Source organism: Stegostoma tigrinum, chromosome 5 (genome assembly GCF_030684315.1).
Source record: "Stegostoma tigrinum isolate sSteTig4 chromosome 5, sSteTig4.hap1, whole genome shotgun sequence".
NCBI classification, from domain to species: domain Eukaryota; kingdom Metazoa; phylum Chordata; class Chondrichthyes; order Orectolobiformes; family Stegostomatidae; genus Stegostoma; species Stegostoma tigrinum.
The window spans coordinates 10,062,115-10,083,762 of record NC_081358.1 but is presented as its reverse complement, the minus strand read 5'-3'; the positions used below and the strand labels follow the sequence as shown (position 1 = coordinate 10,083,762).

At 44.3% G+C, this 21,648-nt stretch overlaps 1 long non-coding RNA gene across 1 annotated transcript; it reads right to left on the bottom strand.

Annotated features, from left to right (window-relative positions):
* Positions 1-19,496: 19,496 nt before the first annotated feature.
* On the bottom strand, positions 19,497-21,627 carry LOC125451432 (uncharacterized). Its single transcript, XR_007247295.2, has 2 exons — positions 21,162-21,627; positions 19,497-20,139 (listed from the first exon to the last, which is right to left on the bottom strand). It is a non-coding gene; the product is annotated as an uncharacterized LOC125451432 (long non-coding RNA).
* Between the last annotated feature and the right edge of the window lie 21 nt (positions 21,628-21,648).

The following is a 21,648-nucleotide window of genomic DNA, read 5'->3' as shown; positions in this document are numbered from 1 at the left end:
CATATTTTGGCAAAGTGTTATTTTCGGCAACTTTCATGGAGGGTTTCTCCCTCCAAGGCCAAGCAGGCTTTCGCATGTTATCATTCCAAACTCACTTAATTAAATACTAACCCTGACATTATTGCACCCCTGTTGTCCAATGCCAGCCTGATTCTCCCATGCCATATTTGGAAGTATTTGCAGTTATCCCAAGATACACTGCGATCCCTGGTGCAATCTTTGGAAAGGCCATCCTGTCAAGTGCTGTCAGTCCGGAGCTGCCCTGAATGGCTCATGATATTTGCTTCAAACATAGTCAACAAGGGAGAATTATGCCCACTTTGCAGACAGGGTTATGGTGATTCTGGTGGTGCAGAGAAGGGATTTACTCTTCCTCCAATACTGGCAGAGGAGGTCACAATACCAAATTCTGCCTGCCAGGTATGAGGTTGTCTCTTGGGCCATTGTAGTTGCACTTTGTTGGAAGAATGCACTGTAGGAAGAAGATCAATGTCTTTGTAAGAAAGAACAAAAACAAAGTTGCTGGAAAAGCTCAGCAGGTCTGGCAGCATCTGTGGAGGAGAAAAAAAGAGTTAACGTTTCGGGTCCGGTGACCCTGCCTCAGAACTGATGGTGGCTGGGAAAATGTCAGTTTATATGCAGAAGATAGGGAGGTTGGTGGAGTAGAAAGTAAACGATAGGATGGAGCCCAAAGAGAGAGAAAGACAGTTGGACAGACAAAGGAGTTGCTAACGATCAGGCTGGGAGGGTGAGTAGTTGTTAATGGGGACTGTTAGTGACTAACCACAGTGGGTGTGTAGTGGCAGACTATGTGGGTAACAAGGCCTGGTGTGTGGGGTGGGGGAGCTGGGACATGGTGGACATTATTGAACTCAATATTGAAACGGAGGGCTGTATGGTTCCCAAGCGGAAAATGAGGTATTGATCCTCCAGCTTGCGCTGGGTTTCACTGGAACACTCTAGCAAGCAGAGACAGAGATATTGGCGAGGGAGTAAGGTGGTGCATTGAAGTGGCAGGCAACAGGTAGTTCAGGGTCTTTTTTGCGAGCAGCAAGTAGATGTTCTGCGATGCAGTCACCAAGTCTATTGCGTGCAGTTCTGGTCGCCCCACTACAGGAAGGGTGTGGAAGCACTGGAAAAGGTGCAGAGGAGATTTACCAGGATGTTGTCTGGTCTGGAGTGCAGGCCCTGTGATGAAAGGCTGAGGGACTTGGGTCTGTTCTCATTGGAGAGAAGGAGGCTAAGAGGGGATTTAATAGGGACATACAAGATGATCAGAGGATTAGTTAGGGTGGACAGTGAAGAGTCTTTTTCCGAGGATGATGACTTCAGCTTGTTCAAGGGGGCATAGCTACAAATTGAGGGGTGATACATTTAAGACAGATGTCAGAGGCATCTTTACTCAGAGAGTCGTAAGGGCGTGGCATGCCCTGCCTGCCAATGTAGTTAATTCAGCCACATTAGGGGCATTTAAACAGTCCTTGGATAAGCATATGGATAATGATGGGATAGTGTAGGGGGAGGGGCTTAGATTAGTTCTCAGGTCGGCGCAACATAGAGGGCAGAAGAGCCTGTTCTGCGCTATATTGCTCTATGTTCTAAGTTCGTTTCCCCAATGTAGAGGAGACTACATTGTGAGTAGCAAATGCAGTAGACTAGATTCTTGGAAGTGCAGGTGAAATGTTGCTTCACCTGGAAGGTATGTTTGGGCCCTTGGATACTGGGGAGGGAGGAAGTAAGTGGGCAGGTGTTGCACTTTCGCTGGTTACAGGGGAAGGTGCCATAGGCCTGTGGGGAGGCGGACAAGGGAGGGGAGGGAATATGTGGCTGGAGGTGGCAGAAATGGCATCTGACGATCTTCTGGATGTGACATCAGTTGCCTCAATTTCACTGCCCCTCTCAACCAATCCAAACTATCTCCCTCCGAGCTGACTGCTCAGATCTAACCCTGACTTTGTCATCAAGCCTGCTGATAAGGGTGGTGCTGTTGTTGTCTGGCTTACTGACCTCTACCTCGCAGAGGCTGAGCGCCAGCTCTCAGACACCTCCTCCTACCTTCCCCTGGACCATGACCCCACCATGGCACATCAGGCCATTGTATCCACTACACTTATGGATCTCATTACATCTAGTGATCTTCCCCCATCTGCTTCCAAGCTAAAAGTCCCCCGTTTCTACCTCTTGCCAAAAATCCACAAGCAGGACTATCCAGGCAGACCCATTGTTTCAGACTGCTCATGCCCCACAGAACGCATCTCTTCCTATCTTGACTCAGTCTTCTCCCCACTAGTTCAATCCCTACCCACATACATCCATGATTCATCTGACGCCTTATGCCAGTTTCAAAGCTTCTAGTTTACTGACTCTAGCCACCTCCTCTTTACTACGGATGTGCAATCCCTTTACACATCCATTCCCCACTAGGAGGGTCTTAGGACTCTCCACTTCTTCCTGGAGCAAAGATCTGAACCATCCCCACCCACCACCGCTCTTCTCCTCTTGGCCGAGCTTGTCCTCACCCTCAACAACTTCTCTTTTGACTCCTCTCATTTTCTTCAGGTAAGAGAGGTTGTCATGGGTGCCCACATGGGCCCTAGTTATGCCTGTCTCTTCGTGCGGTACGTGGAACATTCCTTGTTCCAGTCCTATTCCGGCCCCCGCCCGCAACTCTTTCTCCGATACATCGATGATATCATCGGTGCTACTTCCCTCTCTCGTCAAGAAGTGGAAAACTTCATCAATTTCACCTCCAATTTCCACCCTGTCCTCACTTTCACCTGGTCTATCTCTGACTCCTCCCTTCCCTTCCTCAACATTTTTGTTTCCATTTCTGGGGATAGACTAGCCACTAATATCCATTACAAACCCACCGACTCCCACAGCTACCAGGACTGTATATCCTCACACTCCACCTCCTGTAAAGACTCCATCCCATTCTCTCAGTTCCTCTGTCTCCGTCGCATATGTTCAGATGAGGTCAACCTTGACAAGGGAGCCTCCGAAATATTCACGTTCTTTCTCAACCGAGGATTCCCCAGCTTCGTTGTTGACAGGGCCCTCAATCAGATCCGACACATCTCCCGCATTTCTGCCCTCACCCCTTCTCTTCATCCCGCAACGATAGGGTCCTCCTTATCCTCACCTACCATCCCACCAGCATCCAAATCCAGAAGATCATCAGACGTCATTTCTACCACCTCCAGCAGGATGCCACCACCAGACACATATTCCTCTCCCATCCCTTGTCCGCCTTCCGCAGGGACCGTTCCCTCTGGGACACCCTGATCCAAACCTCATTCACCCCCAACACCTCCCCACAGCACTACGGCTCCTTCCCTGTAACCAACAAAGGTGCAACACCTGCCCATTTACTTCCTCCCTACCCAGCATCCAAGGGCCCAAACATACCTTCCAGGTGAAGCAACATTTCACCTGCACTTCCCAGAATCTAGTCTACTGCATTCGCTGCTCACAATGTGGTCTCCTCTACATTGGGGAAACGAAGTACAGACTTGGTGACCGCTTCGCAGAACATCTACATTCTGCTTGCAAAAAAGACCCTGAACTACCTGTTGCCTGCCACTTCAATGCACCACCTTGCTCCCTGGCCATTATCTCTGTTTCCGGCTTGCTAGAGTGTTCCAGTGAAGCCCAGCACAAGCTGGAGGAACAATACCTCATTTTCTGCTTGGGGACCATACAGCCCTCCAGACTCAACATTGAGTTCAATAATTTTAGGGCCTGAACTCCCCCATGTTCCAGTGCCCCCACCCCACACACGAGGCCTTGTTACCACATAGTCTGCCACCTGTTGTTAGTCACTAACAGTCCCCATTAACAACTATTCACCCTCCCAGCCTGATCATTAGCAACTCCTTTGTCTGTCCAACTGTCTTTCTCTCTCTTTGGGCCCTGTTCTATCATTTACTCCCTACCCCACCCAACTCCCTATTTTTTGCATATAAACTGATGTCTTCCCAGCCACCATCAGTTCTGAGGAAGAATCACCGGACCCAAAATGTTAACTCTTTTTTTCTCCTCCACAGATGCTGCCAGACCTGCTGAGCTTTTCCAGCAACCTCACAATCATTCCATCTTTTCTAATGTACCTAGTTTCCAACAAGGCTCAAGCTCCAAAATTCTCACTATTCCATACAACATGTTCCCTCGCTCATTCTTGCCCACCCAATCTCCCTACATTCCTAACCCTGCGTGCCTCTGAGCTTAGCCACATGGAACACTTTGCCATTTTTCCCCACCTACACCAGCACTAACAGCTGTGCAGACACTTCCATCTCTCTCTTTTTGGGAGAAATAGGCCCACAATAAGACGGAGAGAACTAAGACAGGAGGACAGACGTCCAACATATAGCTCCTCACCTCCTACGAGGAGATCATCCTGAATGTGACCGCACTGAATGGCTGGCTGGCTGTGTCTAAGCCCTTGGACTGATATCAGAGGCTGCACTTGACTTACTGTCCCTTGGACACAGAGATGTCTCCCTGGAGTTCAGTGAGGATCAATCCACTTTGACCCTGGAGACATGGCCAGTTACTTGCAGCACATGCAGTGTGTTTGCCATGTAAGCTGCTGGCACATGGTGCTGGCGTGAGATTAATGTAGAACAGTGCCGTAACAGCAATATGACCACCATCTTGATTGATGAATGAATGACAAGCCTCCTCAATTGTGCCTCTGTGAAACTGCAAGGCAAGACAGCAGTACTATTAGCCTTTAAAATCTGGCTGAGGTCAAAGTGCAAAAAGGGAAAGTCGGGCAAAGCATAGAAGCTGAGAGCATCCAAGTAAATGCTAAGTCAGTGGGCAATAAGAGGGCAAGTGAGAAACCCTGAGATGCAGCTGGTCCACTTAATGATCCGGGGTGTCTGACCCTGTGCACAAGGTGTCCCTGCAACAGCATTGCAATGAGTGGTGCTGTGCAGTCCACAGTGCAGCATTAAAATGCAGAGGCAAACAGTAGGTGGATCTGATGTGTGCATGAGGGGGAAGAGAAGCTGGCATATGTCATATGCCAATGCTCAAGGATGCGGAGTGCATGCAGCTGCTGCTCATGGACCGCTTCTTGATTTGGTGATTCCCTGTATCCAAGATGAGGGTTCAGAAAAACAGGCAACAAGCTGGAATTGCCAAGTGCCTGCTCTGATTTTCACGTTGGAAAATTTTTATTCACTAGCGGGATGTGTATGTCACTAGCTGAGCTAGCATTTATTGCCCATTCCTCGTTGTCCTTGAGAAGTTGGTGGCCTTCTTGAAACATTGTATTCCACCTGCTGTGGGTGGAGCCACAACACTGTTAGGGAGGAAACTCCAGGATTTTGACTCAACAACAGTGAAAGAACAGCAATTTCCAAATTAGGGTCATGGGTGGCTTGGAGTTGAACTTGAAGATCATGATGTATCCATGTATTTGTTACGCTGTTCTTCTAGATGGAACTGATTGTGAGTTTGGAAGATGCTGTTTAAGGATCTTCGGTGAATTTCTGCAGTACCATCTCCCAGATAGTACACACTGCTGCTACTGAACGTTGGTGGTGGGAGAGTGGTGTTTCAATCAAATGCATTGTTTTGTCCCGGATGGTGCTAAGTTTCTTGAGTGTTGATGAAGTTGCACTTATCCAGGCAAGTGCAGTGTATTCCATCACACTCCTAAATTGTGCCTTGTAGATGATGGACAGACTTTGGGAAGTCAGGAGGAGTCACTTGCTACAGGATCCCTAGCCTCTGGCCTGCTTTCATAGACGTAGTATTTACCTGGCTAATCCATTTTAGTTTCTGATCAATGTTAACACCCAGGATGTTAATAGTGGGGAATGTATGATGGTAATGCCGTTGAATATCAAGGAACAATACATGGATTGTCTTATATTGGAGATGGTCATTGGCTTACATTTGCTTGGCTGCATTATAACATGGAATAGAAATGTGCATGTTAACAAAATGATTCAGTGTTGATGACAATGACGTATAAGCAATGATCCTCATCAATAGGCCTCCCACTGTTCAGTAACAAGTATCTTGTCTTGAACATTGTCCAGAATTTAGCGCCAAAATACAACCTGTTGCCCTCACCATTGACTTTGCATGTTATTCGCCCAATTCTCTTATCATAGCCCCATCATTTCAACCTGGTAAAATTCTGCCCAGAATGTTTAAGTACTTTTCAGATAGAGATGGATTGATTCTTGGTAAGCAAGGGGCGAAATATTATCAAGGGTGCACAAAAATGTAGATTTGAGAATACAATCAGATTGCCGCTATTATACTAGAGGCAGACAGCCAATTTGTGCATTATAAGGTCCCACAAACTGCAGAAATTATGAACAGTAAGTTCACTTTTAGCTGATACACCTTTCATGACCCGAGAATGCTGCAAGTGCATTATAGTCAATGAAGTGTTTTTGAAGGGATCAATAGTCCCTCATATAATACCTCAAATACCAGTGAGAATATTTCCAGTCATTTTCAAATCATGTCAAGATAGTTTAAATTCACCTGAGAGGGAAAACATCCAAAAGAAGGTACCTTTAACAGGGCAGCATTTGCTCAATCAGCTTGGAGTTTGTGGTCAAGCACCAGGTATGCCACTGAATGTTCTGATTCATGTGAGTGAGAGTTCTACCCACTGAACCACAGTTAACTCTGCTCAAGAGATCCCCAGCTTGGCTTTCTTTAATCACGTACAGAGCAGAGGAAATTCATCTGTTTCTCTTTCTTTGACTGAATAAAATCAATTTGCTTTATAATTCTCAAACTAATCTAGATTTTTGGCTTGTATAGGTGGTGGAATAGCTGCTATTGATGCAACTAATCTTGCAAGAACAAGTGTATCAGACTATGGACCTGATTTAACTTGAGCTGCAATGGTTATTTCAAAGAGACAAAACATCAGGGCAGCAAGTATTAGGTGTAAATTCAATAATTAGTAAGTAGTTATCCAATTAGTCACTGCACAAGTGCACTGCATGATGGTCCACTGAACTTTTCAGAACAAGGCACAGAGTATTGATTCAACAAACATGCTGAGCTAACTATCATAGGCAATGTTCTGCAAAACAGTCACCCAGCCTGTGTTTCATTTCCTCAATGTGGAGTAGATCCCTTAGCACCTTCCCACGCATTCGCAGACGGTGTAACACCTACCCATTTACTTCCACCTTCCTCACTATCCAAGGCCCTAGATACATCTTCCAGGTGAAGCAGTGATTTATCTGCACTTCACTCAACCCAGTCTACTCTGTTTGCTGCTCCCAACCAGAGGGTTTAACCTCAGAATAATCAATCGCATACTTAAAACAGAGATAAGAAGGAATTTGTTCTCTCAGAGGGTAGTGAATCTGTAGCACTTTTTAATCAAAGGTGGCTGTTGATGGTGAGTCATTAAGTATACTTAAAGATAGAATAGATATTATTTATTTGTAAGGAAATCAACTTCTAGGAAAAAGAAAGGAAAGTGGAGTTGAGCATTATCAGACCGGGCATGATCTCATTGAGCCACGGAGCAGACTTGATGGCCTGAATGACCAGCTTCTGTTCCTGTCTTAGAGGTAATGGGAACTGCAGATGCTGGAGAATCTGAGATAACAAAGTGTGGAGCTAGATGAACATAGCAGGCCAAGAGCATCTTAGGATCACAAAAGCTGACGTTTTGGACCTAGACCCTTCATGTCAGCTTTTGTGCTCCTAAGATGCTGCTTGGCCTGCTGTGTTCATCCAGCTCCACACTTTGTTATCTCTATTCCTGTCTTACTTTGTTGTGAAACTGTACTTTGCAGTTTTATTTCTGCCCAGAAGAGGGCATTCTTGTACCATCAACAATGCATGTTCGTTTGTAATACTTAGGTAGGGTACGTATTTACATGAAGTTTGGAATTCTCCCATGCCCCCTGTGGACAGTTTTGCAGGCTGGGAACTGCAGAAAGGTGAATGACGACACCACCATGGCAGGTGTGAATTTTACAGTCACTGTGACATGTACAGATCAAATAAGACTACTTTGGCACTTCGCTTCCCTTGCAACAAAAGCCACCAGTTTGCCTGCCTAATTAATTGCAGTACCTACAGGTATTTTCTAATCAACCTATTCAGAGATGTTAGTACTCATGCCTGGCCTAGAGCTAGGGACAGTACCACTGTGGCACAACAGCCTCTCTCTTTTATGACTCATTTACAAAGACACCAAAGATTCTCTGTGTTGCATTCTGTCTACTTTGAAATAATATTCCACTTTTCTATATTTGCTGCTAAGATGGACAGTCTAATAGTTGCAGACATTACAATCCACGTGTCAAGTTTTTGTCCATGTAGTTAACTATATCCATTTGCAAATTCTTTGTATCCTCCATGTAACTATTGCAAAATCCTACTAACAACAAATTTGGCTACGATACAGTTTCCACTCTGCTGTATGCTGCTACAGCTGTATCCTTGCTGGTGCTAACTTGTCGATTTCAGTCTCCAGAGATAATGGGAACTGCAGATGCTGGAGAATTCCAAGATAATAAAATGTGAGGCTGGATGAACACAGCAGGCCAAGCAGCATCTCAGGAGCACAAAAGCTGACGTTTCGGGCCTAGACCTCTCTGATGAAGGGTCTAGGCCCGAAACGTCAGCTTTTGTGCTCCTGAGATGCTGCTTGGCCTGCTGTGTTCATCCAGCCTCACATTTTATTATCTTGGATTTCAGTCTCCATGCTGGTTTCCTGTTTGTCAGCTTCAAATGAAAACAAGTGGCCATAAGTTTAAAGATTTTGGATTTCTTAGTCTTTTTGTTTAACATTCATTTTTACTTGTCTAGCTACAGTTAGTTACTCTTCAATGGACAAGGCTTTTAAGTTGTCACAATTATTTTGCTCTGGTCCAAAGAAGTTCCATCCCTCAGCAGGCAACAGGTTAAGAATTCTAGTATTATAAACCACAAGAAGACTTGAATTAATCTCGTGATCAATTTCATTTCACAGAATTCTTAATTGCCTTAAGGGTCCTACATTAGAGCTGAGCCTTCGAATTTCTGTTACAACAATTATCAATTGACCACGAAAGCTGCTTCACATTAAGTTGTTTGTCAAGTTAGTGAGTATTTGAGCTGCTGCAACTGTAAAACAAACATTGACTGGTTCTCTTCTCAGGTCAGACTCAGACATTTACAGGACAGAATGCCCATCATGACTGTGTTGTTCAACAAAGTTATGCATTTTCAAAGAAAGTAAATGGATTGGATGGGTGACAGCAAGTGAAGGAAGGTGTTGGAGGGGATAGTGAGAGTTGTAGAGCATGAGCCCAGATGGGGGGATGGGTACAATAGCAGCGAGAGAGTGAGTGTGAGGTGGCAGAGAGAAGATGATGGCAATTGTGCTGGTGCATTTAGAAGAACATTGATCTTCTTCTTACATTGCTGTGTATTTTGCCAGAAGGTTGAAGACTGTTCTAACCAAGGTGGCAACCGCAGACCAGGCTGACAAATTCAGGTGTCATAGAATTCCATTCTGCCCATCAAGTCCACACTGACCCTCCAAGGAGCATACCACCCAGACCCACCCCTTACATCATCCCTACATTTTCCACCCTAGATACTCTGGGCAATTTGGCATGGCCAACACACCTAAACTGCACATCTTTGGATTGTGGGAGGAAACCAAAGCACCTGGAGAAAACCCATGCAGACACAGGGGAGAATGTTCAAATTCCACACAGACAGTTGCGCAAGGCTGGAACTGAACCCTGGTCCCTTGCACTGAGGTAGCAGTACTAACCACTGAATCACCGTGCTGCCCCGTATCAAGGCCTCCACCGCTGGTCCTGGGGAAAGATGAAGTCCAATGTTTGCATCAGTCCATCCAAGAGAATCTCCAGAACCATGCCGGCAAGGTGGAGTGCCAATTTCCCTTGTCTGTCATTTCTACGGAAAATGACAAGAACTGTATAGGGAAATATTAGACTGACAACGCTCGCACAAGGTTCTTGTAAAGATGATGCGGGTGCAAGCGATGCAAGTCTTTCAGTGAATATCAACTGAGGGATGAATTGATGTGGGAATGGCATGTGTTAAGCGCACATGGAGGATGCAATAGGCAATGCCTTGCAGATTAATGAAGTGAGTTTAGTAAGATACAGTGAGAACACACGTTGGGCCTTGTGGCAAGGAAACCTATGAAAAACTCAATGCAATTACTACTTTCCCAAATAAACAACAGATTTAATATCTATGTAAATGTCTGTGAGAAGTTCAAGTGAATTGGCCATTTACATTTGTTTAAGCCAATTGTCCTGGTGGGCTACTTCCAGATAGCATGATTCCTGTCTAACAGCTTTGCAATTTTCAAAGTTTATGTTTTGTAAGTGTTCAGCCATTTTGACAACTGCCATTGAGGTCTCTAAAAAAAATGACAGTTAGTCATTTTAACACTTATCCTGTAGTTTCAACCCACTTAACTTTCTATTAGATATTTGATTCAAATATAAGAGATGAGATCTTCAAATTCCAACATGCTCTGGTATTTCTCTTCAAGAATGCAGGAGGCTTTGTTAAATTGCTTTTCCAATTGTTTTTATTGAATGGGAAAAACAATTTATGAAATCTCACTCAGTTGGGTGAATCATACGTTTTTTGGGTGTGTCAAGCTTTTTGGAGGGGTTCTCACCATTAGACCAAGTGAAATTTCTCACCATATATTTCCTAACTTGTCTCATTAATTACCTACCTATCCCTATGTGGAATTCCATCCCCATTTTAACTGCTGCCACTTCTAGAAGAACTTGCCACTTAGCTAATATCCAGCAAAAGACCGGCATCCTTGGCACCCGCACCATTTTTATAAGGCTGGTACGCACCTAGACAAACACGGGCATTCTGAAGCTGACAGACGCAAGGTGTTGGAGAAGGGGAAGGTGGTGCCACAATACTTTGTCATGGACGCTGAGGTCCTGGTGAATGGAGTGATACAAGGAAGGACCAATCTCTTCCTTGAAGACCAGCAGATGAAGCCACAACATTGAAATGCTGACAGAAATGCTCCTTGATCTCCAGTGTGGAAAAACAGCCAGTGAATGACCTTCTCTAGTCCATCAGGGTAAGTGGTATGCTCTTCTGTCTGTTACCTCAGACCACCTATCTCTGCTTGTGAATGTACCTGACACATTCCCAATCTCCATCATCACTAATCCTGCATGACTTCTGCACTGTCTCCTCACCCAGGCCAGCTCAGTACCTTCTCCACACCTGCTGCTGCACGTTCACTAACAGAAGTACCACCCACATTTAGCCCTCCTATTCTCCGAGCTTTGCTGCTCGACCTGCTGTGTTCATCCAACTCCAACCTTGTTAACCTGAATGTGAACCTCTGATTTATTCAACTTATTCTTTACACACCATATATTTGTATTAAGAATGCACCTGGAACAAAGTTCCAAAGTTGCACAACCTTCTCAGTGATTTTAAAAGTGTTCCCTGCATCTGGGGTCCTCAAATGAGAAAACATTCTTTTCATGTCCAATTTGTCAAGATCATTAGTCAAGACATCAGTCAAATCACCCCTAATTCTTCCAAATTCCAGTGGCAACAAGTCCAGCCTGTCCAATCTTTTCATATAAGGCAATTCATTCAATCCTGACATCAATCTAGTCAACCTCCTCTGAACTTCCTCAATACATTTGCAACCTTCCTTAAGGAAACTAAGACAGCACATTGCATTCAAGACATGGGCTCGCTAATAATGTTGTCATTTTTAACTGAAGCTCACATTCGAAAAAAGTCTGGCATGAAACCAGATTTTAATATTCAGGCTTACAATTATACCTGATCCCAAAAAAAATCAGTGCTTACTCAGCGGACAGAAGGCAGACATAAGGCTATGCTACTGAAAATGGTAACAGCTTGAGTTCATATCCTACCATTTGAAAAGTTGAACTCAGGAAATAAAACAAAATTCTGGTACAAAAACAGTAGGTAATGGTCATATAAAACCAACCATGGGGACCCTGCAGAATTCCAATCATAGCACACTCAAAGGAATTGCCCAGGACACTGAAGATTCCACTAGACAATTCCTCTACTACTGGAACCCTCTGAAAATCACTATTTGAAAAGAACAAGCTGCCAGAGGAAGTAGTGGAGACAGGTACAATTAAAATGTATCTTGATGGGTATATGAATAGAATGGGTTTACAGGGATAGAGGCCAAATACTGGCAAATTGGATAAGATCAGTTTAAGATATCTGGTTGGCATCAAATAAAGAGTCACTCAGGAATATTTAAGACCATTAAATGCATACTCTAACACTTGAGAAACTATTAAAATGACCCCATACAAATACTTCAGACAACTCCAATTGCAATTCTCCCTGCTCCAACACCTCTCAACCCCATCTTCTTCCCTTGGCCAGACTGAATCCTACAAACCAGTCCTTATCTAGAGCTGGGCCCAACACGTAACCACCTTGCCCACTTCTTGCAGTTGGACCCAAAACCCCAATAGCCATCTCCTCCACTCCTTGCCAGACCTTCCACCCACCACAAAACATGTCCATTGTTTGCCTTGCCACCTTGCACCCTAACCACTGGCACCCTATCCCCTTCCTACTTGGCATCATTCAAATCTTGCACCATACAACCACTCAACTGCTACTCATCCCACCTGCCATCCTACCCACTACTCCTCTGGCATCCTGCTTACATGGCACGTGGAACAGACTCCTGGCTGTTAAAACACACATTGCCAACTTGACCAAACTGCAAGGGATGCTGGGAAATTGGCCAATTGAAACACAATTCACAAAAGAACACACCAGACACAGTGCAATGACGTTGGCATAATATAAAAGACAACAGTTGCTCTGCACAGACACCCGCAATAACTTATCCAATAAACAACGGGCAACCCAGACAGAACGGCACTGGATCCTGCTACACAAAGAAACTTGACAGTAGCATGCCATCTAACTGATTGGCTCTTGTTTCAAACTATTAAGTATATCTCCCTAATTGGTCAGGACTACAGAAAGTTCCAGTAAACCATCTAAAAGGTGTAAGGTTCGCCTGCAGACTACTCACCTGGAATTGCTCTTGGAATGCCTGAAGCCTTCTGATGACACCAGCACGGCAAGAGGCAGAGGCCAGCTGACCATCCAGAGAAAGAAAGAGACAGAGAGAGAGAGAGAGAGAGAGAGAGAGAGAGAGAGAGAGAGAAAGTAGCCTTGCAGATCCAGAGACAGAGCCACAGAGAGAGTGACTGTAAATATACAATACACTTGGGAAGTATTGTAACCCTAAAAGCCAAATAGGATTAGGGGAGCAGGAAAGTTGACATCTATATAAAACCCACCGACTTCCACAGCCACCTGGACTACATCTCCTCTCACCTATCCTCCTGTAAGAATGCGTACCGCTATTTCCAACTGCTCCGCCTCTGCTGCATCCGCTCCCAAGATGGACCATTCCACTTACACACATCCCATATGTCTTCCTACTTCAAGGACCACAACTTCCCCTTTTGTCATCAAAAATGCCCTCAACTGCATCTCTCACACTTCCAGCACTTCTGCCCTCAAACCCCATACCCCCAAACAAAAACATAGAATCCTAGTCCTCACATACCACTCCACCAACCTCCGCATCCAAAGTATCATTCTCTGCCATCTCCAATCCGACCCCACCACCAAAGAGATATTTCTCCATCTACCTTTCAATAGGGACTGCTCTCTCCGTGACTCTCTCATTCACTCCATACTCCACACTAGCCCCACCACACATGGCACCTTTCCCTGTAACCACAGGAGGTGCTACACATGCCCCTAAACCTCCCCTCTCACCTCCACTGAAGGCCCAAAGCAAACCTTTCATATCAGACAGGGGTTCAGCTGAACATCTGCCAACTTGGTCCACTCTATCCGCTGGTTCCAATGTGGTCTCCTCTACATCGGTGAGACTAAGCGTAGATTTGGAGACCATTTCATAGAGCATCTGTGCTCTATATGTGACAGACAACACCTGCTGATCGCCAACCATTTCAACTCTCCCTCCTACTCACCGGGTAACATGTCCATCCTGGGCCTCCTTCAGTGTCACAATGATACCACCCGCAAACAGGAGGAGCAGAACCTCATCATCCGCCTTGGGAGTCTACAGCCCAATGGCCTAAACATGGAATGCACCAGTTTTAAAAATCACCCCACCCTCGGCCTCATCCCATGACACAACCTATCCATCTTCTTCCCCATCTATCCGCCCCACCAACAAATCCACACTACCCCTACCTGCATCCACCTATTGCCATCCCATCTACCTTCCCCCACCTCTAACCCTCTTTCTTCTATTTATTTCCCAGCTACCTTTCCCCTCCCCAGTCCTGAGGAAGGGTCTAGGCCTGAAACATCGACTCTCCTACTCCTCTGATGCTATTTGACCTGCTATGTAGCTCCACACTGTATTGACTTTGGGATAGTATATTTAGTATTAAAAATTATTATAATTTTGTTCCCAATAAAGTGGGAATGTTTTACTTTGGTACCGACTTGCATTCATATTGATGACTGCTTTAGTATTATGGGACACTTAGGCAAAAGCATTCAAAACATTCTGGTCAGAATTGTCTGCAACTTATTTAAAGAGGAACCAGACAACACATCCTTCCTCTTGCAAACTGGATTCTCCCAACAAAGCACCATACTTACCTAGTACCCTACGTCCCCATCCATCTGGCATTCTACCTTCCTAGTGTACTGCCACGCTTATGCATTTATTGTTTTACAGCAGTTGTCGAAGATGCTGTCTTTAAATTTCAAAATATATCAACTGACGGCTGTGCAAAAATGAGGACATGGTTTGTCTTCTTCTGACAGTTCTGCACCATGAAAAAATGGCCAGAATGGAAGTACAGCTTTGCGTTGAGTTTGCACTGAGCGGAATCTCCTCTCAGAAACTCAGTGTTGCCTTCTTTTGTAAAGAGAAAACTGTGATTGAAAATCCACTTGAGATTGTCACTCCTTGGAAAATCCAGCGCACTTTATTTTAATATTGCTTGGTAAACTTGAATTTTGAAGGACTGTGGGAAAAATAAATTTTATGTCAAGTTTGTGAACATATCTGAAGTCACTTCTTGAAAAGAGGTCATTGAAAGTTCACAGTGAACATCAGAATTCTTTTTAAAAAATAGTTTCCTGGAAATCACATGGTTGGTATTTGAAAGAACTCCACAGAGGCCAGTATCCCATCACCGATCACCCTTCATTTATATGCAGAGTCCTTGGCACTGATCCAGGTCTGAGCGAGCAGGACATAGAGTGAACAGGACGTCTGCGCTCCTATCTGTGTGTCAGCCCAGGGGTCCCCGATTGGACAAAGTTAACAGCCCCAGTCAGGGAACTCATGTTCTATGAGGTCCACCTGGCTGACCTTGTCCCAGTCACGACAGTAATAACTGTTTGCTTTGCTGCAGACCCTATTAGGACTGTTTTTAAACAATCACTGGCTTAAAGAGACATTGGAACATCTTAGTAATTGGAAAAGTAATTTGATGCTTTATGTTAATATTTAAAGAAAGGTATTTTATGGTAAAATACAGGGTTGTGGGGATAGGGTTGGGGCTGGGTCTGGTTGGCGCTGCAGAGGGTCGGTGCAGACTTCATGGGCTGAAGGCTTCTTGCCATGCTGTAGGGATTCTTGTGATCGATGGAGTAGTGGGACTACAGCACTTCTTCAGCTTCTGTAATAACAACACAGTTGTACTCAACCACATACTTGTTGTTTTATTTGGGTCAGTTGGACAAAAGTCTAAGAACAAATGGAGATACTGGGAATAAATAAGGTGCCCAGCTGATCTCTCCAATTTCTTAAAAGAAAACCCTTTCCATGAATTCAGGGTGAAACTTACTTGCTGTTTTGAAACAATGATTGAAAGACCATCTAAAGATTGTATTTCCTGAGCAAGCTTGTCTGCAAGTGTGACTTGCAAGACTTGAGACAACTCCACAAACTGTAACTTCAAAGCAAGACTACAGAACATCCGACACTTTACCCTATTGACTTTCAGAATAACCTTTGCCGAAGTGCTTCTTCAGAAAGCCAATCTCTGCAAAGTCAATCTCTTCTTCTCATTTCCTGAAAAATGCGCGCGCACGTGTGCGTGGCAGGGTACGAGTTGTGTGTTTTGGGGATGTTTACAAGAATATTTCTAAACTATTGACTAAATATGTCAACCAATTATCGCATCTTTACTGAACAAGTTTTGTTTTGATAATAAATTTTGATCTTTGAGGAATCTGGTTGATGTCTTTTTTTAAATCTAAAACCTTAGATAGAAAAGATACTTAATTGATAATCTTGACAATTGGAAGAAGTAACTATGTTTCATCTCATGGAGTTTTGGGACTAGAGCAACAATGCACTCCTCCAGACTCCAATCAACAATACATTTGCAATCAATAACAGACTCATACAGATAGACACACAATCAAGAGAAGATAGGGACTACAAAAGGTAATTTGGTAATTAGGTTTGGGTCTTAAGAGGTTGGGTGGTTGTGACTATTGGGGTGCTGCAAAGATTTGTGTTGAGCACCAGCTATTCACAATCTATATCAATGATTTGGATGGGGGTCTTTTGCTTATTTGATCTACAGGTTGGAGTGCACGACAATTTCAAAAACTGTAGTTGCAACAAAACTTGGAAACATTGTAAACTGTGAGTAGCATTGTGTAGAACTTAAATAAGTCGTAGACAAGTTGGTGGAGTAGATGGATACATGACAAATGATTTTCAATCCAGAGACAGAAACATGGAGTCATACAGCACGGGGAACTGACCCTTCAGTGCAACCAGTCCATGCCAAACATAATCCCAAACTAAACTAGTTTCATCTGCCTGCTCCTGGCCCATTTCGCTCCAACCTTTCCCTATTCATATATCCAATTAAATGTCTTTTAAACATTGTAATTGTACCTGCATCCACCACTTCCTCAGGAAGTTAATTCCATACATGAACCACCCTGTGTAAAAATGTTTCAATCTCTTTTTTAAATCTCTCTCCTCATCTGCCTTTCATAGGGACTGCTCTCTCCATGACTCCTTCATTCGCTTCACATTCCCCACTAGCCCCATCACACCTGGCACCTTTCCCAACAACCGCAGGAGGTGCTACATCTGCCCCTACACTTCCCTCTTCACCTCCAATCAAGGCTCAAAGCAAACCTTTCATACCAGACAGGGATTCACCTGTACATCCGCTGCTCCCAATTTGGCCGCCTCTATATTGGTGAGACCAAGCATAAATTCAGAGACCGTTTCATAGAGAATATGTGTTCTGCACGTGACAAACACCACCTTCCGGGTGCCAATCATTTTAACTCACCTTCCCACTCCCTGTGTGACATGTCCTTCTTGGGCCTCCTCCTGTGTCACAATGTCACCACACAAACTGGAGGAGCAATGCCATTCTCAACCCCAGCTCCTTGACCTGACACAACCTGTCCATCTTCTCTTCCACCAATTTATCCAACCCACTGATCAATCACCAATACTCCCTACCTGTACTCACCTATCACCATCCCACCTACCTTCCACATCCCCACCCCTCCTCTCTCTATTTATTTCCCAGCTCCCTCCCCCTTCCCATTTCTGAAGGGTCCCAACCTGAAACGTCAACTTTTCTGCTCCTCCGATGCTGCCTAGCCTGCTGTGTTCCTCCAGCTCCACAGTGTTGTCTCCAATGTCCTGGTAAATCTCTTTTGAATTCTCTCCAGCTTGGTAATATCCTTCCTATAACAGGGAGACCAGAACTGCAAACTGTATTCCAGAAGAGGCCTTATCATTGTCCTGTACAACCTCATCGTAACTTCCTAACTCCTATACTCAAAGGCCTGAGCAACAAAGGCAAGCATGCCAAATACCTTTAACCATCCTGTCCAAATATTAATCAAATTGAAAACTCATGACAATAAATGATTCAATGTAAAAATACAGTGAAAACTGTGTACCTTTGTTGTACATAAATGGTGCCATTCACATTAACTTAGAATAAGACAGAAAAAAAATAACTTGAGTGTGTCCAACCTTTCTTTCTACTGCTAGTCCCACTTAGAGCTTTCCAGCCTTTGCCATGCCTCCACCAGAGACCTGCTCTGGCTTTCCAGCCCTCGCCATGCTTCCACCAGAGTCCCGCTCTGTGCTTTCCAGCCCTCACCAAGTTTCCACCAGAATCCTGCTCTGGGATTTCCAGCCCTCATCATGACTCCACTGAAGTCCCATTCCAGGCTTTCCAGCCCTCACCGTGCCTATGCCAGAGTCCCATCCCGGCTTTCCAGACCTTGCCATGTTTCCACTAGAGTCTCACTTTGGGCTTTCCAGCCCTCGCCATGCCTCTGCCAGAGACCCACTCCTGGATTTCCAACCCATGCCATATTGCTGCCAGTGTCTTGCTCTGGGCTGCTACAGGACACAACCTACACTTTCAGCTCCCACCGCATATTTCACAGTCGCTACCCAGCTTCTTCCTGTTTCCTTAAATAGATAGTTAAAAGGGGTGGGGAAGATAGAATTACTTCAGAGGTAGAAAGAAGGGAGGGGATTAAAAAAAGTAGGACAAAGAAAGAAAGAAAGAAAGAACTTAGCAAGCAGACTGAGCTCCAAATGGAGTGACTTGCTCTGCCGCCATCTTGCTGACCAGAGGCAAAATATAACACAAACTTTAAAGAATTATGTATCTGCACCTCTAGGTCCATCTGTTCCAGAACACTACCTAAGGCCTTACTATTAACTGTATAAGCCCTAGCCTTGTTTGTTATACCAAAATGCAATACCTCACATTTATCCAGACTGAACTTCCTCTACCATTTTTCAGCCCATTGACCTAGTTGATCAACATCCCTTTGTGATTTTAGAAAACCTTCTTCACTGTCTACAATACTGCTAATTTTGGTGTCATCTGCAAACTCACCAACCATACTGTCTATATTCTCATCCAAATCATTTATATAAAATGACAAACAAAAGAGGAACCAGAACTAATCCCTGTGGAATGCCACTGGTCACAGGCCTCCAGTCCAAAAAGCAACCCTCCACCATTACTTCTGCCGTTAAGCCAGTTATGTATACCATTCACTAATTAGTCTGCCATGCAGAATCTTGTTAAGCGCTTTACTAAAATCCAAATAAATGGATCTACAAATACAGTAAAGCTAAAGGGGATGTAGGAGCAGAGGGACCTGGGTGTAGATATTCATGTCATATAGATGGCGGTACAGGTTGAGAGAGCAATTCATATGGCATACAGGATCCTCAGCTTAATAGGGACACAAAATACAAAAGTCAAGAAAATGATAGTAAACCTGTATAAGACACTCGTTCAAACCGAGATAGTACTGCATCCACTTCTGGGAAGGATGCAAAGGTATTGGACAGAATGCAGAAGGGGTTAATGGCAATAATTCCAGGGATGAGAAAGTTAAGTAATGATTACAGATTTAAGAAGCTACAGTTGATCTCCATGGAGAATTAGAATTAGCTTTATTGTCACATATACTCACATGAGTCCAATGAAAAGTTTACAGGTCGCCACTTAAGGCACCAACTAAGGTCAAGGTACCTAGATACAGATTCTAAAGTCCAGATTCCTAGGAATAAATCGCAAAAGCTCAAAAATCATAGGAATAAAATAGAAAAATAAAGGAATAAAATGTTCTGAATTACAGTCCTTCCATCCCAATTCATGCTGGCACCTGGCCTCCAGATTAGAAAAGGAATAAAAGAGAAATTACATAAATATAGCTAATCTTCTGATCAAGGGGTGTACAAACATAAGTAGGAGGGCTTTTCCAAGGTTTCCGCAAGGACCCGCAGCCAGGACTCCTAGCTCCAGGCACTGCCTCGACCACAGCCAAAGTCCCCCAAATCCATGCTGCAGGCCTACCACAGCCAGTAATCCTCTGCCGGGTGTCACCGCCCCACTGCCAACAACCCGACAAGTTCCCGAGTCCAGGCTTTGAGCCTACTGCAGCCCTGCTCCAGGCACCCAGCACCACCACAGCCAAAGACCCACCAAGTCCAGGCTCTGGGCCTACTGCAGTCAGGAGTCTTCACTGCCACTGCTGCAGCACGTCGACACCATTCTGGCTTCCCCACAATGTCACAAGCTGAGAAAAAAAAAAGAAAAGATGAAATAAGTTAAAAAAAATGTAAAAGCAAACAGAACAGACAAGCTCCGAATGGCACGAAGTGAGATAATTATTTTGGGGGGCTGGCACAGACATGACAGTTTGATTCTGCAAACCCTCCAAGATACACACACTCCACTAATTCTGGCATGTTGGCCATCCCTGAATTTAATCACACCATTTCCTAAAATTTCCACCAGACCTAAAACTCCAGAATTACTTCCCTTTCAGCCTCTCTATGTTGTTTGCTCCTTTAAGACACTCTTTAAACACTGTTCTTTGACAAAGCTTTTGATCATGTGGTCAAGTATCTCCTTATGCAGCTTACATAATGCTCAAGATGAATCTTGGTATATTTCATGTTAAAATTACTATGTACATTGCAGTTATTATCTAAATGACAAATAGAATAATATCATTATAAACAAGAGAAATTGAACATTAAGGTAAGAATATTACTCTTCTGTTTTACTGGTGAGACCTTGCTCTCCTTAGTTAAGGAAGGGTTAAATGTTTTGGAGTCAGATCAGAGGAGCCTTTCATAATGATTCTTGGAATGAGCAGGTTTTCTCTTGTGAAATAGTTGGATAGACTTGGCTTGTTTCCTTGAGAGTTTAAACAAGTGTGGGATGATTTGTTTGAAGATCCTGAACAGTCTTAAGGTGGATTTGAAAAGGATGCTTTCCCTTGTGGCTGACAGCAAAACAAAAGATTACCCTCTTGGGACTAGAGATGAAAGGAAATTTTTTTTGAGGGTCACATAACTTTGAAACTCTGTCTCAGGTGGTATAGACAGGATGTTTGAATATTTTTAAAGAGAGTAGGTAGATTCTTGTTAGACAGGGGGCATGGAGATTATTCAAGGTAGGTGAGATTATGGAATTCAAAACAAGCAGCTCAACCATGATATTACTGAATGCTGGAGCAGGCTCAAAGAGCCAAATGGCCCACTCTGTTCCTAGTTCACATATTCAAATAAAACTCTATCCAACGTAAGATACCTGCAGTTTCTCGTTACATCAATCAGTAGAAGGATTTCACAATATCCCTGGGTCCAATAACCTAAATCAAAGCGCCATCTTTGATTTGGACCAAGAGTTTTTTTAAAAACTTTCCCTAGAGAGGCAGGTGAGACGACGCGCCCTACAGCCCTCCTCCGAGGAAGGGTCACCGGACCCGAAACGTTAACTGATTTTTTTTTTGTTTCTTCACAGATGCTGCCAGACGTCTTGAGCTTTTCCAGCAACTACAGTTTTACTTTGTTAACACCGAACAGCACCGCGCATTCCAGACTAATGGGCACGGGCACTGTCAACTTCAACTTTTTTGTCCGTGTAGCTTGCTCCCCTTTTATTGGGGAAAGGTCCGACTTTGAGCCGGATTCACAGCACACTGCAGGGTTCTGCATCCTTTAAGAGGAGCGATCGCAGAGCACAGCTGGAACCCGGGGCACTGTCCGTTGACCGTTACCCGTTACCCGCACCCCAG